The sequence below is a fragment of the Cupressus sempervirens genome, chromosome 7 (assembly GCF_028749045.1).
Source record: "Cupressus sempervirens isolate cs-2001-9-10 chromosome 7, ASM2874904v1, whole genome shotgun sequence".
Lineage (NCBI taxonomy): Eukaryota > Viridiplantae > Streptophyta > Pinopsida > Cupressales > Cupressaceae > Cupressus > Cupressus sempervirens.
In genome coordinates, this window is record NC_143124.1 from 180,986,872 (window position 1) to 181,006,414 (window position 19,543).

Consider the following 19,543-nt stretch of genomic DNA (forward strand, 5'->3'; position numbering starts at 1 on the left):
TTTATCAGATGGATGTTAAGCCTGCATTTCTAAATGGAATATTAGAAGAAGAAGTCTACATAGAACAACTAGAAGGATTTGTGGACAAAAACAATTAGAACATGGTATGCAAATTTCACAAAGCCCTATATGGATTGAAATAGGCACCAAGAGCATGGTATGAGAGACTTCATACTTATCTTGTTAAGATTAGATTTGAAAGGATAGATGATAAAAAAAAATTGTACATGAAGACGGATAAAGAAAAGGTTATACTATTATCTAAAATATTTGTTGATGACATTATATTTGGAGGACAAGATGCTTTGTGTAAAGATTTTGCAAATCAAATGAAGCAAGAGTTTAAAATGTCAATGTTTAGTGAAATCAAATCCTTTGTGGGACTACAAATCTATCAAATGAAGTATGGTGTATATATTACTCAATAAAAATATGTCAAGGAGATATTGAAGACATTTGGACTTGAGGACTCAAAACTAGTAATTAAGTACACTTCTGGTAATAGAACTCAAGCTATCAAACAATGATGATTCAGCTAAGGTCAATCAAATATTGTACAAATCCATGATTGGAAAATCATAATATGTAGTACATAGCAGACCTAATATTGCATTAGTTGTGGGAATATTTACTAGATTCTCTGCTAATCCTAGAGAGAATAACTTGATGGCAGTAAAAAGGATAATGAGATACCTAAAAGGAACAAAAGAATATGGCTTACACTATAAGAAGAACAAAAATTTTGAATTCAAAGCCTAGATTGATGTTGATTGGGCTAGAAATATTGATGATAGAAAGAGCACTAGTGGAGGATAATTTTTCTTAGGAAGAAGACTTGTTACATGGACAAGCAAGAAGCAAACTTATACTTCACAATCTATTGTTGAAGCAGAGTATGTTTCTACTACTATCAATTGCACAAACATTTTATGGATCAAACAATTACTAAAGGGAATGAAGGAAGAGATCATTGAACCAATGAAAATTATTGTGATAATACAAGTGCTATAAATATATCAAAGAATCATGTTATGCATACAAAGACAAAGAACATTGCAATAAAGTATCATTAGGGAATTGGTTCAAAACAAAGAGGTGAAGATGGAATATATCAACACAAAGGAACATATTACTAATATCTTCACCAAAGCATTACCTAAGGATGCTTATGAGTATATGAGAGGTAAATTAGGGGCGATACCCCTATCATAGGCTATATAAAAGATAGAGGAGTACCCTACATCAAACAAGCTAACATTTATTTCATACACATTGATGTAGTGGATCTTACTTCAAGAAGTTACCTATAGTAATCACAGAACTAAATTTCAAATCAGTCATAAGCAAGGTGACAGAGGGAGAAAATTGAGGAGCCTGCAAAAGCTTATATCTGCATATATCAAAGATGCCAAGTGTTGAGTATATGTCTTTGGCATTGTTGTCAAAGAGGGAGAAAGTACAAGAAACTAATCAAGTAAATATTGATCAAGAGGAAGAAACCAAAGCAAAAAATCAAGTTAGAGGGAGAAAGTAAATTGGGAGATAGTATAGTACAAAATAAGTTTAATGAAGTGAAGATACATCATTAGAAGATCAAAAGACTGGAAGCAATAAAGAGGGAGATATTCTAATATTTAGATGATCCATGGAAGAAGAGAATGAGATATTTTGTAACCTAAGAAGGAGTTGCTGATAGAGGGAGAAGTTTTATTACAAGCTTTCTTTTTGGTATTTCTTTACTATTTTAACCTAGTTAGTTCATCATTTTCTTGACTGGTTGATCATTTTGGTTTTCCATCAATGCCAAAGAGGGAGATTTTTGATATATGATTGAAAAGATCATTTGAGTAGAAGAATGTTGAGAGAAGACTGTGTGTTTTCAATCATTGTTTTGTCACTAATGTCAAACCTGCTATATGTTGGTAAGATAATTTCTTATATGTTTCAAGCAATATTACTTAGTTGATTGATGAAGAGGATTTGATAACCAAGATGTAACAAAAGTACCTAGAGGAAAGGTTGAGTTATGATTATGTAATGAAGTGTAAGAATCAATTAAGATAGTGATAACATAATGTATTGGTAATCTACTTGAGTTTACAAAATGATTGGCTACACTTAGAAATTTTAGAAGAATAAGGTTGGACAAAGTTCATTTGCTAAGCTTGACCAAGTTGATAGAAGGTTTCGAGAAAAGTTAGTGCAAGCTGAGCAAAAAGTGAGTTGGATCCGTGTGAAAGAAATTTCTAGTGGATGCCTAGCAAACTAATAGGTGTTGAGCAAGTTAGTAGATGCCAAGTGATTTTTAGTCTGCGTTGAGCACTAGTAAAATCTAGTTGATGTCGAGTAACATAGTATGTGCCAAGCATCAATAAATTGATAATGCCAAGCTACTACATAATGAAAAAGATTAAAGATTTGCCAAATAAAAGCTGACAAGTTTGTTTTCTTAGAACTTGTAAATCGGGAGGAAAATAAGATTGATGAGTTGTAGGCACAAAATCTTATGTAAACCATTTTGGAGGTGAATTCAAATGGATTTAGGAGAAGTTTCTAGAGAAGACAAGATATGAGGTAGATACATTGTATCCTACCTAATCCATCGAAAACCCTAATTTTTGAGATGGATAATGAGCAGGAAAAAGAGTTCTAATTTCCTATATGTAGGGATGTCTAGTCATGAAGCAAAGGTATTCACTCCCCCATTAGATATTCTAAAGAATTACAACACCAAGTCCTCAAAATAATTCATTGAGTCAAACTTGATGTTTTCCAAATTAATTATAATAGGACCTCAATAAGATAATATAACTCATTACATCTTTTCATAATTACAATACGCTGTCAGCTCACATTCTTCATAACTTCTCACACATGTGACTTTATACTTTGCACACTCATTGACATCATCATTAGGCTATCTTTTGACTCTATCTAACTTCAATCATCCATACTCTATCCCTATTAGGAAATATAATTAAATTATCGTAAACCATTCCTCAAGTACTCTATCTACAAACTATCTTATGTAAATAATTAATAACTCTCATATGTCTTTGGCTTTCTACACTCACACTTAACCATGTCACTAGGATAGACTGTATAACATATCCTCAACTACACTTGATCTCACCATACAAATTCTATCTATGTCTTCTACTCTACTAATCTTCATAGTACATTAACATTAATGACAAACATAGCCATGATTACAACACATGATCATACTAAATACTAAAATACTCTTCCATAGGAATATAATCAGCATTCATGCTAAAATTCTCCCCCTTTGGCATTGATGGAAACATATATGAAAAATGTGTAAGTTCCAAGAATACCAAATCAAACTCTATTGTTGTTGTTTCTCTCATATTTTCAAATCTTCTTCATCAATCAAACTTGAAACTATCATGAATAAATTCTACTCCCCTATTGATATGCATCTCTCACTAATAAATATTTTCCCCATTCACATCAATATAACCCTCCCTCATTCATAGGAGACTCTCTCATACACATTCACTTATCCCCTATGTTTCTTATGTGCTACTTCTCTTCCATTCTATATGGTTATCTTTATGTGCATTCTCTCCCCAATATTTAGGAGATGTTTTCCATGCACTCTCTTCTATTCAAATTATTCAACTATCTAAAGTGTCCAAAGATACTAATCAATACTAGCTATCAGGAGTCCTTCACAACTCTATTCAATCACAAATACTCCCCCATAGAGGAAGCATCAACATTTAGTCTAGGTAAACAATAGTGCTCCATACCACTAGACTGGTGCAATCTCTACATCTTCTATTCTAAATTAGGTAGGGGCATAACCCAAAGAATACCCCACAAATACTCAAATTTACCCTTAGGAAAAAGCTTTATAAAAAATATCAGCAATCTTCTCCTTTGTGTTAAGATACTCCAATCTGATTTCTATCTCTACAATTTTCTCTCTTAGAACATGGTACTTAATCGATATGATCTTTGTCTTAGAAGCAACACATGATTCTTAGACATACTCAATATATTTTTTTTATCAAAATGTATGATAATAGGTTCTATAAACTCCATCCTAATATACTTCATCATCTATTTCATCCACATGGTTTGATTGTAATTTTACTACTAATACATGAAAGATTTGAGAAATATGCAATACAAATCCACAAAGCCTAAAGAATACCTACATGTAAAAATGTATCACATAAAATAAAAAGACAAAAGGGGGCAAGAGTTTTCTTTGAAAATATGAAAATTGTATTCTCAGAAATGAAAAAGATAAGACATAATTTGTTGGCCTTAATTTGAGTCACCATATTTTAAACTCTCTTTGATTTCCTTTGAAGCCTGAAGTCATACATTGAACAAGCCTTTCTTGGTCTCATATCTTACGAATATCACCAATTCTTGCATATAGAGATTAATCCTGTGATGTTCATTGCAACTCTCATGTCTTGAACCTCTTTGAACTTCGGTTCGAAGTAGTTCAAAGTAGTTCAACCAAATGTTTTGATACTAGTTATTTTCTGTAGGTGGGACCTATTGAGCATAATGAAGATGTTTGTTTGAACCTCTTTGAACCTCTTCAAACTTCCATTCAAAGTGGTTCAAAGTAGTTCATTTTCTAAAGATTTTTGAGAAAGCATTAATGATTCTCCTAGGATGACTGGTTCCCAAGAAACTAATTAAGATGTCAAGCGTAATGATTGGGGATCATGGTAGATTTAATTTTTGGCCGAGACATAAGATCGGTTGTCATCATGATTCCAAAAGGAAAATCTTTCATCCGGGGGTTGGATTATTTGTCTAAAATTTGTAATTATTGCAAGGACACCCTCAAAGGAAGATCATTTAATGAAGGTATCCTATCATAGTTTTGATCATGCAAATCAAGCTGTAATGAAATTTTCATGAATACATCATAATGAGGTGGTACTTTTCCAGTATGTCTCCTTTACTTTTTAAAGTATGAGTTTCCTATTTCATTGTTTTATCATGTGAAAGTGAAAATTGAAGGAGGAGCAGTAATAAGCAAAGGAAAAAGGTCTAGTTTTCTCTTAGAAAATTACAGGTGAGAACACAAGAAACCCCTCATTGTTTCCTCTGTGTGTGTTTCAAAGAAGAAAATAGTGTAGGGCTTTTATTCCTTTATGCTTAAAATGAGGTCTATTCTACATTTCTTTGAGAACATTTCTAGTTAAGAGTGTAGGAGGCCTATCATTTATGATACTAATTTGGAGGGTACCAAAGTTGAGAAGTTGCAAGGGAATTTTCTTGAGCAAGTTGAAAAAGTTAATGGTTGTCTAGAATTCTTCACAATTGGAAAGATTGAAGTTGCAACCTTTCCCCCTACCCTTTTGACTCCTGAGTTACTCTAGTTATGTGTTGACCACTATGATGTGAGAACTAAGAGTATTTTGAATAAATATGGAGAACTAGTGCTATCCATCTCTAGGGAGACTATTTTATCAGTCTTCCATTTTCCTAGTGTACTTTTGCTACATTTTTCCCTACTCAGTCTTTAGTTGAGTATCAAGAAAGTCGAGACAAATACCATAAAATGTTGGCTAGGAAGTGGATAGAAACAAATTATAAAGGAAGTTCAAGACTCCCCAAAATAATCACCAAAGATCATATGAAGCCTTATGTTCATGACCTCATCATCTTATTACATTGGGTTAAGGGTTCTTCAAAAAAAATTCTCTTTGAAGATTGGTTGTATTGTTATGTAGACATCATTCTAAAGGGAGAACAATTGTTGGATTGGGTAGAATTGATAGCTAGCTCAATGAGAAATTAGCTAAAACATGCTAAGGTGTCTAGAGAAGATTTCTACATGTCTTCCTATCTGACCTATTACATTACTTGTGTCAGCAATATTACTTCTCTCCCTTATGAAACATGGAGTGAAGATGTAACTGTCTACTAGTATTGTACTTTTTTACAAAGGGATAGAGTGTTGGGAGGATTTTAGGAAAATGGATGATGTGCTGATAGAAAGTGTGCACTTGAACCTTTAAAAGGCACCAATGTCAAGGGTATCCCTAGAGGCCCAAAGGTTAATTTAGACTTATGGGAGCTATTTTATTCAATTTCCTAAATTTACATACTTGAGAATAAGAGGATTTGAAGAAGAATTAGTAAAACTACCTCAGTAAGCTCTTGATTATTTTATCATAGCTGAGATTTGTAGACAATTATTTTTGGTGATTAAAAGAAATTTGCCTCAAGAATCCTGGGAAACTATTTTCCCTATTAGACTTGGTCACCTAACCTACAGTAACATGATTAGTACCTTATTCATTGGAAGTAATTTTCTTAGTTTTAATTTTGGATCCTACCAAGGAAGGAGGAATTTTGACAGCAAAGATTTTGTAGCTAAAGTACTTGGTTTGAAAGGTCAATCACCCACAGTTCCACATTTAGAAGATTTATGGAAGGATTGTAAAGATGAAGAAGAAGTGATAAAGAAGGATCATTCAAGATTAACATTCCAAAAAATTAATTCTCTCAAGTTGAAGTTTTAGTTGGAAGGAGTAGTTGAGGATGGTTCAAATATTGTTGAACCAAGATAGGAAGAAGCAAGTGAGCTAAAAAAATTGGAGGTAGATAGGAATTAAGGGGAAGAAGATGATATAAATGTGAGAACTAGATCTATTCTTACTCACACAAATAACTTGTTGAGGAGAAGGAACATGAAGGTTTTCAATGAAAAACAAACTACAAAATCTACAAAGAAGGTTTCTTTCTCTAAAACATTGACCTTTGACATGCCAATTTTGTCTCATGTTGTAGGTGGTACTTTGGTTCCTAATAAGAAAAAAAGAACACCATCCCATAAACAAAGCACAACCCCTAGAACCAAGTCACAGACTAAATTTGAGGCACTCATATAGTAGGAGATTCAAAAAGAAAAAATGTTGGCTCAAGGACAAGGTCTGGGAGAAAAACTCAGCTTCTCAGATACTCATGATGGTGATGTGCAGTTAGTAGAAGCTCCTAGGTTGGATCAGCCTAAGTTCATGACTCCTTCTAGGGGAAGTCAAGGGATGACCACTACTCCTACTATTCCATCATGGTTGTCTAATTCAATCAGTAAGAAGTGAACCCTACACCCCGTGTCTACACCTGTTAAAGATATTGCCACTAAGTATGCTCGTGGTTCTAAGAGTAAAAATATGAAGAGTGATGCATGTCTAATCAAATATCCAATGACCAAAAGGGTAATGATAGAAGTGGCTACATACAAATAGAAAGATGAATCTAGAGAAATTGGTGTAGAAGACTTTAAGGTCACCACTATAGAATTAGAGGCCATTACCAAAGACATTGGTAATCATTAGAGGCCATTACTAGAGACAATGGTAATTAAATTAACCTTTTTCTCTACCATCCCCCTTAAGATGAGCAACAATGCAACTACAAACAATAAGAAAGAGAAAGGAAACTACAATGCAATGCTAAAAGAAAACTTGGGTCTCAATAACAAGGATTGATAACATACCTAATCACAATAAAATCTTTATGAAATAGAGAAATAAAGAAAACCCGATGGGAAAAACATTACTCCAAAAAGAGATAGAAAAAGGATGCACAAATGAAACATCTCAAGAGAATCTCTCAAGACCATGAGTAAAATTAAATCCTCCATAATAGAAGCTCGAGACTCCATAGCCACCCCTCCCACTAAAATGGTAGAACTCCTATTTTGATGAACATACCAATGTGGCTCCAATTTGAAGGAAACAAAGGCTGTGGACAAGGATGATAAAACCCATGCATGTAAGGTGCAACATGAAGTTTTACTCAATGCTCAAAGGAGAAAGCATGAGAACCCTAAAATGAAATCTCCAATGGAGGTGGAATAATAAGTGTGTTGAATCTACCATCTAAGAGGAGATGTTTGTCCTCTAGTATATCCTCAACAACTATAGTAGGTGGCTTGATGAATGGAGCTATAATAGTAGGCAATGTTGAAGAGTAATCATGTGCAAGAGATGGAATCTGAATAGGAGGTGGAGGTGTAGAATTCACAACACTAGTCTTAGGAACAACACATAAGTTCAAGCAACCTGACTTCACCTCATTAGAATCTTGTGAAAAAAGAGAAGGAATATAGGCAGGAAACATGATAAACAATCCCTATAGAAATGATATTTCCTATCTCACTATCTTTCATGTGCAGTAAATCTTATGAAAACTTAATTGTCTTCTCTATCCCACTATGTCTAATCTAATAAATAGAGAGAAGGTTAGAGGATAAAGATGGAATAAAAAGTACATCATGAAATGTACCATCATTAATGTCAATGGAGCCTTTCCCACATTCAGTCATAACAATGTTGTTCCCCATCAAAATATGTGGATTACAAGAAGCCTCAAAAGAAGAGAACAAATCTTGAGAAGATTCCATATGGTGTAAAGAACCTAAATCTAGTAATCATCTAGAAGAATTAGGGATAGTAGTTTCACATAGTGCATGACCCTTTCCTACATCTTTAGCATTAGACTAAAATGATGATGAAGAAGAAGATCTATGAGAAGTAGAAGGAATATCAGTGTTGCTCTTTTGAAGGAGGTCTTTCAAATCTAAAACCTATTGGAATAACCATCTAACTTCTTCTCATAGAAATATGACTAATCATGATTAGGCTTATTAAAATTAGCAAACTTTGGTCTTTCTAGCTTTTATTTACACCCCTTAGGAGGAGGTGGCCCTAATGAACTTTGAGTTCTAGAATCAATTTGAGACTTTGCAGAATGAGATTTTTGTCTCTTCTCTTTTGTCCATGAAGATGGTCAAGCTATCAATGCATGAGTCGGTGAGCCTATGAGAGAATCCAACTAAGAGAGCTTAGATTTCTCTCAAGTCAAATGATCACAAAAAACCTCAAAGGATGGCATGATAAATCTATTACATAAAGCATCTTTGGTGGAATAGAAGGTAGAAGAAATTTTTTTAAAGTCTCCATGAAGCTTAGAAAGAATAAGATAAATGCACTTACCATTAGCCTTTGACTTTCCACAACCCAGTAACAAGGATCTTTGTTGATTAAAATTCATCAAGAAGTTCTTATTGGAAGGAAAGGAATCTAGTATAAGAGAGATAATCTCTAACTCAATCTTAAGTGCTTTAAACTCATTCATAGTACCAAACAAGACATGAAGTTGGTCTACATAGCTAAAGGAGTACAACACTCATCTAGTTGAAACTATAGACTATCAAATACCTATAAAGAAATCAATCCTATTGCCTCATCCATATTTTTTCTATGTTGCATGACCTCATAAGGCATCCAAAAAACTAGTTTCAGTACATATAAACAAAACCACAACCCTTTTGACCAAAGAAGTTGAGTCATCGAGGTCATCCAAGTGTGATAGTTATGAGGGGTTAGAAGTTCTAGATAAGAAGAGGTCTTAGCCATTTCCATTATTTTAGAAGATGTTGAATTTTTTTTTAATTTTTTTTTTGGTTTATAAAAGTAAATAATAGAAACAATATGACAAAACACCCCCCACAACGCAAAAAATTGAGCCCCAACTGCTAGAAGGAATGTGCAAATGAGAGGAGCAAAAAAGATTCAGAGATAAATCACAAATACCTGGTATAAAATACTAGTGAAATGAAAAAGAATCTAAAAATTTCTCATGAAGACCTTTCTGGCACTTTTTTGGATTGGAAAGTAGAGCTATAATGAAGAAGTTATGCCCCAGAAAGATAGAAGTCATCAACACTCTTCAAGTGCAATAATAGGTACCAATGTGGAAAAGATTCCTAAAAAGACTTGTTCCATTGTCTCCATCTCAGAACCTACTTTTCAAAACTTTTTTCAAATTGAAAAATACCCCTGTGTGCTCAAGATATCATAGAAAAATGAACAATGCCCCCAATAATGCTTGAAAATGAATTTATTAAATAAAAATAAAAATAAAAAATCCTTTTAAAAAATCACTACTCATGGTGGAGGTGGTGGGGTAGTGGCCTAGTTGAGAAGTGGTCTGCTAGAGTAGTGAAGTGATAGAGGGGAGGTGGATGGTGGTGGAGTTGCTCACAAGCATAGGCAATGAAGTAGTGGGGTGAGAAACATACTACAACACCAAAATTTGACTTTCAGTGCCCACAAAAACATTTGTCTACTAGATTTCCCTTTTGTGGTGCTGGAAATAGGGCTATGGGCTAGAAAGCAGCCTATGACCAATTTTTTAAAATTTAATTTAAAAAAAATACCTCGTTCTGCATGTAGTAGGTCATATGACCCTACTGGGCAAAATTGTTTTACCTCCTAGATCAACATTTTCCAAAACTGACAAAAGTTATATGAAAATGGGGGGTTTGGTGCCTTCTGAATCCAACTATGAGGTCTATTTGGCCTCAAAATGCTCTAAAAATTAGAGATCCCCTTGTTTTCACAAGAAATACCTAAAAAGCTCCAGTTCTATTCTGTCAAATATTTATTCTTCTTCTCCAAATACTGAGCAAGCTACAATAAATCTAGCTATGATACCATGAAGGATTTGAGAAATATGCAATAAAAATCCACAAAGCCCAAAGAATACCTACATGTAAAAACCTATCATGGAGAAGAAAAAGGTAAGAGGAGGCAAGGGTTTACTCTAAAAATATGCAAATTGTATTCTCAGAAATGAAAAAGATAAGAGATAATTACAAAAGATCAATCCTTATAGAAGGAGATCAAAATCTTTAAAAAGATAACCTAAAAGGGAAAATCTATTTAATAATTACTAATTAATTATTTAATGCAAATACATAAGTGCATAAAGGGAAATCTTAAGAAGGGAGAAAAGGTAATTTAATAAATTAAATTAAATTATCCTTTTTCTCTAATATACATAATCTACTTTTATTGTACTCGATGTAATACAATCTTGCTTCTTGCTTAGCCAAGAAACCAATCTTCCTCCAAGGAAAATTGCTCCACCACTTGTATTATTTCTATCATCCATACTATCTACCTTTTCTACATCATTATATGCACATAGAGTAAATTCATTTGATCTATCATACCACAACACAAGATCAGGTGTACCCTTCAAATATTTGAATGTCCTCTTTACTATTACATAATATGATTCTTTAGGATCAACTTGAAATCTTGCTACTATACCAACTACATTTTCTATATTTAGTCTTGTGTGAGTCAAATATTCCAAACCTCTAGTCATGGATCTATAAGTTTCTTCTTCTCAAGTGTAATTGTCTCATCTTTGCTAGATAAATTGTGACCAATTATCATAGATTTACCAATAGAGTTACAACTTTCCAAGCCAAATCTTTTTAAAAAGTATTTCAATTACTTAGATTGTGATAGGAAAATACCATCACTATTCTACACAATCTATAATCCCAAGAAATATTGCATCTCACCAATCATACTCATCTCAAATTCATTCTTCATTTTATCAAAAAACTTGTCACGTGCTTCATCATCACCTCCAAAGATTATATCATCCACAAATATCACATTAATCAGTAAACCATTCTTAATTTCTTTCAAATATAAGTTAATATCTATAGTACCTTTTGTAAATCCAAATTTTTTCAAATGCTTATATCCCACCTTGCATACTAGGTTCTAGGTGTTTTCTTAAGTCCATACAATGTTTTTTTCAATTTTCATACTATATCTCCTTCTATCAAAGGAAATTCTTCAAGTTGCTCAATGTAGACTTCCTCTTTAAGTTCTCCATTCAGAAATGCTAACTTCACATCCATTAGATACACTTTGAACTTCTTATTTTTTGCATAAGCCAGGAACATCCTCATTTCTTCAATTCAAGAAATAGGTGCAAATGTCTCTTCATATTCTATACCTTCTTTCTATGAATATCCTTTGCACACCAATATTTCTATTTTTTCTCACAACCTCACCTTGTTCACTCATCTTGTTTCTAAAAACCCACTTAGTTCCTATAACATTTTTATCCTTTGGCCTAAAGACCAATTTCCATATCTCATTCTCCACAATCTGATATAGTTCTTCCTTCATTTCTTGAATCCAAAGATCATCCTTACATGCTTCATCTACACTCTTTGGTTCAATTTGAGAAATCAAACATAATTATTCATGATCTCTACTTATTGTCACAACTCTTCTATTTTTTCTTCCAATAATCTAATTAACAAGGTTATTCTTTGTCAAATTCTTGTTTGGTGTTGGTATCATTGTTTCAACTATTACTTCTGGTCTAGGTTCAGATCTTGGTTCCTCTCTCTATTCCACAACTTGAATGTCATTTTGGAAATCATTGTTAGTCTCATAAAAAGTCTCAACATTTTTTTGGATAGGCTTAGGATTAGCTTCTTCATCATTTGAATTATAGTCATGTATTCTCTCTTGAACTCCAAACTTTTCATCCAGTTTTACATTTCTGCTCTAAAAAATAGTCTTAGTTCTTTGATGAAAACATCTATAATCTTTTTTCTCCAATGAATAACCAAGGAACATGTATTCATTTCTTCTAGCATCAAACTTACCAATGCCATCATCTCTCTTGATATAACATTTACTTTTAAAAATTATGAAATACTTTACTGATGGTGCATGTGCAAACCATAATTCATAAGGTGTCTTGTTCATACCTTTTCTAATCTACACTTTGTTCATCAAGTATTTTTAAAAGTACAAAGTTTTGTCACCTTTCAAGATGACTTATTAAAACAACTAAATTTGAGTATTTCTATCTAAAAATCAATTTTTTTAAAACATTTGATCTTGACAAATTAATTCTAGCTAAGTTATATATGTTCTCACACTTTTCCAATTGGAAATGTCTATTTAATGCATGTTTTATACTAGTTTGTGTCCAATCACTAAAAAAATAAAAATATTTCAAAAAACTGACATTTCAATAAATCTTACTTCTTTTAATCATACTTTCTTAATAACATATAAACTCCATTTTCTAGAGCTCAAAGCTAAGAATATTCTCATATAAAGTTTATAGTGTTTTACTTAGATATAATATATTATAATTTAAAAATACTATAAGTATGTATTTTAACACTTGAGAAGATGTTTCTTTTGAGGAAAAAAAAATGTAAATCTTATCAAAATAAATTAAAAAGCATATGATATTCTAGAGGATAGAGGCCTCTTAAAAATTGTATAGTTTCTCTTTTGGTTAGAACAAATTTGTATTGAAAAATGTGGTGAGAGATGAAAACTATCAATTTCAAGTGAGTTGAATTTTGAACTATTATAAAAGAGAAAATATAGGTCAAAAGCCAACTTTTTTTTTATTGCTCTAGTTGTATATTTCATCTATAACATAATCTGAGATAAAAGGGAAGAAGGTTTATTTCCATATAGTTATGTGGTGGGAACTAGACTCCTATTTTCAACATCTAAAAAATCATCCTCAAAAATTAGGAAAACAAATCATTTATTGTTCCAAATAATCCTTAAAATAATAATCCTAAAATTCATCCATTTCTACACATTTCATTAGTTTACTTCATTTTCGATTTGTAAATTATAATACTACTTTTATATCATTTAAGTTGAAAAGTTATACTTTTGTTAGCCTTTCTTTTATAAAAGGGTGAAATGAGTTTCTTCTTTTGCCTACAACTACGCAACTACATACACTGTTGTATTAACTAGATCTCTCTAAAATGTCTTGGATACATCATTATCAAACATCATAGCTCTTGTTAGTTCTATTACAGACCTATTTCTTCTCTCAAAAATACCATTATGCTTAGTAGTCTTAAGGGATGATAACTGCCTCTTAATTCCATTCAATTCACAAAAAGGTGTTAAAACTTATTGGAGTTAAATTCCCCACCTCTATCAGGTCATAAACATTTAATCTTCAATCTAGACCCATTCTCAACTCTATTCTTAAATAACTTGAACTTCTCAAATGCTTCAAACTTTTCTCTAAGGAATGCTACCCACATAATCCTAATAAAGTCATGAACAATAATCATGAAGTATATTTCACAATAGAATCCTCTTTTCTTTATGGGATCACTCAGATCTATATGAACAATCTCCAATTTTGTTGTTGTATAAAACTTTGTGTTAGGAAAAAAAACTTTTCTTCTACTTAGCCACAACACATTCATTGCACACAATATTAGTAGATTTCATATTTTTTGGTAAATCCCTAACAATAAATGTACTACTTTCTTTCACAATATTATCAAACTTTATATGAAAAAACCTTCTATGCCACAATCAACTATTATCAACTTTAGCAACCAAACATGTCATTTCTATAGAGTTTAGCTTTAAAAAATTACCTGTAGATCTTACACCAATGCCAATCATCTTACAATTCTTGTGTTTGATAGTGAATTTATTCTCCTTGAACTATAGTTGATATCCCTTAAGTATCAACCAACTTTACAACACTCAAAAGGTTATGTTTTAATCTATCAACAAAATAAACATCACCTATTTTAGTTTTCCCGTCAAGAGTAATAGATCCTATTCCCTTGATATGACAAGCTGCATTGTTACTATCTCTGACAATTCCTCCATCATGGCTATTGAACTTCAAAATTTATTCATATCACCAGTCATATGATGTGAGAAACCACTATCTATGATCCAATAAACTTCCTTCTCAACCTATGACACTAGGGCTTTCTCTTCTCTAATTTCTATCTCCAAATTTTCTTCTTTTATAACTACAAAGCCTAACTCATCATCACTCTCACTTTTTTCTTCATATTCATCATCATTCACATACAAACATTCTCTAGGATATCTAGACTTGAAATTATTTATGTACCTCTTTACTCTCTTAGTACACTTAGAAGAAAAATGACCAAATTCATTACAAGTGCAACATTTAAATATTTTTTTACCATCTAGTTTTCTCTCTCCAGGTAAGGAAAGTCCTTCTTCAATCTTCTTTAGATCTTGATCTACTACTGCTAGCATAATCTCAAGTGGTGATTGCACTCCTTGATTATGAAGGATTTTCCTTTTGTATGCAACAAAAGGATTCTTGATCAAGAAACTCAATATTATATTCTGTACATAATTTTGATAACTCCTTGAGGAACTCCATCTTCTGAATATCAAAATTAACTTCATCAAACTTAGGACTTTCTTTTCTGAAATGACTTGCCATTGATCTCCTTAAGCTTTTCCTTCAAGGACCTAATACTATGATACCAATTGTTAAAAAGTAAAGTTCACCAAGATAACATGGAGGGGTCGGTGGGGGTCAATTATCTTATCAATACAACTTTTATCAACCTTATTAAACCTTAAACATGTGATTGGTATAAATGACAACCATAAGAAGATACACATACATAATAGCACCATATATGTTGTAATGTCCCATTTGGGAACATTATTTATTTGACTTCTATTTGTAAGAGTTTTATAATATTTTTATCTCCTGATGGTCTTTTCAATGATATTATTCCTCATATATATACATATTAATGGTAAGAGCCACGTCTTTTCATATTATATTAATAATAATTATATTATATTAATAATATATTTATATTAATAAGCTTAGTTATTATATTATATCAACAATTATATTATGACATATATTAATTTAATAATATATCAACTATACATTATAATACACTATTAATATAGTATTATTACATTGAAATATATCTTAATCATCATAATATCATTATATTAGATTATTATTATTTCATTGATTATATTATAATACGTTAATTATATTATAATATGTTATACATAATATGATATTATTACATGATTATAATATAATATTTTACTTATAAATCTAACATGATTTATAAGATATTATATGATTATAATAGTATTACTAAATATTTAATATAATATTATTATAATATAATATTATTATTTTAATTATTAGTATTACTTTATATATAATACCTATTTGAATCGCATGCCAAAATGAGGACATCACATATGTTAACTAGGGAAATAGTTGATCAAAGGGAAAACCATGGTGGGGATGGTACCCACAAAATGATGTACTAATATAAATATTGCTTGTAAGAGCATAGATTATGTTAGGAGCCAATGAAACATTTAGTACATATCAATCCCTATTAGGAGACTTTGAATCCATGTTAGGAGATTCCAACCCTATTAGGAGTTGTAGAAGGTAGAAGGACCCACTATCCAATCGGCTTGAGGGGAAAGACCACATAAATCAATGTCCAAAGTTGGCCTTTGTATTATTCCTTTCAGAATAATAGAATTGTAACTAATCTCAACAACTAGAACTCTTGTTCTTTCCTCTTACCATTCCAATGTCACACCAAATACCTTTTAGATCTCAATACCAGATCCCCAACCTCACATCATAATGATCCCTTTGATTTCTTATGCACATTTACCAAATTTTCATATCACTTACTTCTTTCACACACTTCAGACATTCCATCACAAGGAGAATAACTTTCCTTTATACCATGTCCTCAAAAGAATTCATGGAGTCCACCTTGATTCTTTCTCAATCAATTATAACATGACTTCAAGAAGATAATACATAATTATAATACATGGTTGGCTCATAGTCTTCATAACTTCTCACAATTGGATAATTCAATAATACAACTTGTTGAGTGTTAGACAACTTGTTGATAAGGGATATTAGTTGCAATTTATTCAGAATATATGCATAATTAAAGGCAAAGATGATAAACTGATTGGAATAGGTACAAGGACTAAAGGTAATGTTTTCCAATTAAATATTACTAAGATGACATGTTTGGTTGCTATAATGTATGACAATTGGCTATGGTATAAGAGATTTTTTCACATAAATTTTGATAACATTGTGAAGATCAATACTACAAATGCAATAATAGATCTATGTAAGATTGTCAAACTCTCTACCATTGTTTTCAAGGAATGTGTGATGGCTAATCAATGAAGGTTTTTACTACATTCGGGAAATTGGAGATCGTGCACATAGATTTATATGGTCCTAAAAGAACAAGATCATTTTATGGTGAAAAGTATTTTATTATTTTCATTGATTAATTTACAAGGATGACGTGGGTAACATTTCTTAGAGTAAAATATAAATGTTTTAGAAATTCAAGTTATTCAAGAGTAGCGTACAAAATGAATCAAGATTAGAATTAAATGTTTGAGATTAGACAAACGAGGAGAATTCACATCAAATTAGTTCAATATCTTTTGTGAAGATGATGGGATTAAAAGATAAATTTTAGCTCCTAAAATACCACAATAGAATGGAACAAAAGAGAGGAGGAACATATGAGTTAGTGAGGAAACTAGAGCTATCATTCTTGAAGGTAATGCATAACATATCTATCGATAAAAATAGTAAACACCATAGTATACCCCATGAATAGAGTAAAAATTAGAAAAGGTATTGATAAGACACCCTAGGAACTTTGGTTTGGACACATACCTATTGTAATAAACTTTAGAATATTTGGAAGAAAATGCTATAGAAAAAGAGAGGATGATATAGGTATGTTTTATCAAGGTATTTTTCTCACATATTAATTGAAAATAAAAACATATGTAGATGTTTTAATCAAAGATTAAGAACTATTGTTGAAAGCACTAATGTGAAAGTTAATTATTTTAATGACTATCTTCATAGTCCTCACAAACATGTCTAACATTTTTTTATTAATTTTTAATATACTTCAACCGAATACAAAATAAATTACATATTATTACATTCTATACTTCATTCTATACACTTAAAATAATAATACATTTTTTATTATTTGATGCAAGTTATGCCTTGCACATGAACAAGCACCAAAATTTTATATGCAATGACTTCAATAGTTCACTAAAAATAAATACTCATCAAAAAATTACACAAACATACACAACTTCCAGATATCACTCTTCCCTATCATCCTACCAAAGGGATTTTCAAATACTAAATATAACTAGGTCTCTTGCATTGCACACAAAAATAGCCATGTTATGTTTTCTAAAAAAATCAAGACCTATTTTTCATATGTATAGGGTTTGTCCCACCTAATCTTATCCATTTTTTAGAAACTCTATTAGTTTAGATGGTAGATTCAAAGTACTATAATTCATACTTTTTACACATCTTGTCATTTTAAGTGGATGACCCTCAAATATCTCATCCAAGATCAGATCTACCTAATTTCAAAAAAAGGTCTCCACTTATACCTCCATTTTTGTACACCATCTTGATGCATACCCTATATTATTGTAAATTGAGAAAGCCTCAAGACTAAATCAATAGGTTTTTTTAGGACTTGGTATAAAGGAAAGGTCATTTCCTTGGGATAGAGTATGGTATGCAGTCATATCTTTGCAATATCTATTGTGTGAGCTTGGTATACAAAGTTGTGAAAATCTGAGGAGAGTTTGGTGTAGTTGAGACATGATGAGCTACAAAAGAACTATATTTGGTAAGACAAGTTGTTGGTTGAACTATTGTTGTTTTATTTTTTATTTAGAAAGAATAATACAAAGGCTATTTGGACAATGGATTCAATGTTCTTCCTTTCAACTCCTAACAAGGATTCAAAGTCTCCTAATAGAGGATCATATGTACTTATTTTATTTCATTGACTCTTAATAAGCTCTATCTATTGGAAATATTGAGGACTAGCTAGGTTACTGAGAGGGGAGGGGTGAATCAATAACCTCAAAACCTTTTAACAAATTTAGAACTTAATTGCATTAATATTAATAAATCTGATCTACTGCATGAGTAAGAAATTGAGAAACATAAGACACCATGAACATAATATTTGGTGACCTAGAAACCTTCCAAATAGAATGTAAAATCGGTTGGGGATGATACTCACAAAAATTCAATACTGCAGCATAAAGTTGGCCAATTAAGGCTTACATTGATCACTTTTGATGATATGCCCTATTAGGAGAAATTAGGACTACTAGGCCCACCTACAAACATACAATGAAGTATGCACTCAGTAAAGAGATTTAAGAAAAGATTATTAAATCTACCTTGTTAAAGGATTTGAAGCTAATTCACCTGTTAGGATGAAATAGTAGATCTCTAACTTACAACTAAATTGTTGATTGAGATCCTTGAACTATTGATCACCTCTATGTGATAGATATAACTCTAATACTCCTAATATGGCCTTACAATACACTTTACTTTGTTGTTGATTCACATTCACATGCTTATATTACATTCACATTATCTCATATTCTTTTTAAATATTTTGGATATGATATATATATATATATATATATATATATATATATATATATATATATATATATATATATATATATATATATATATATATATATATCAATCCAATCTACATAATTATAAAGTCGGCCATTATACAAGTTAACACCAATATTACAAGGTTGGCCCAAATGTAGATACTCAGGTTCTGAAAACTAACTTGGTGAAGTTCTGATACATGATGTCCACTATCATTGCTCAAAATTGTCATGAATTTGGTAGAAGTAGAGGCTTTGTCCATACTAATCACTTCAACATAGTTTTGAACCTGGTATCCACTGGTGACTTGGTAGATCTAGTGTAAATCAACAAAAAATGCATTCCCTATTTACCATGG